The following is a 345-nucleotide window of genomic DNA, read 5'->3' as shown; positions in this document are numbered from 1 at the left end:
CTTTGATAAGCTTAAACTTCCCACCTAACCTATGACATCCTATACAATTAAGTTCTAGCCTAACTACCCATTCCTCACTTTCTCGCATACTCATGTATCCCTTTTCATTTCACAACACGTATGCATTGATTTTATTGGGCTTCACTTTGGGGCATTTTGTCCCCTTTATTGCTTTTTTTTTCTTTTTTTCTATATACATTTTTTCTTCTCTTTTTTTTTCACTTTTATCTCTTTTTCTTTTCATTTTTTTCTTTTTTTTTCTTTCAAACTATATACAAGAACATCAATGCATAAGGTCTATACATTTAATCAATACATGAGTATGTACCAATTCCCCAATATAAA

Source organism: Arachis duranensis, chromosome 7 (assembly GCF_000817695.3).
Source record: "Arachis duranensis cultivar V14167 chromosome 7, aradu.V14167.gnm2.J7QH, whole genome shotgun sequence".
In the NCBI taxonomy this organism is placed as follows: domain Eukaryota; kingdom Viridiplantae; phylum Streptophyta; class Magnoliopsida; order Fabales; family Fabaceae; genus Arachis; species Arachis duranensis.
The sequence above is the reverse complement of the archived record's forward strand: the minus strand, read 5'-3'. Positions refer to the sequence as shown.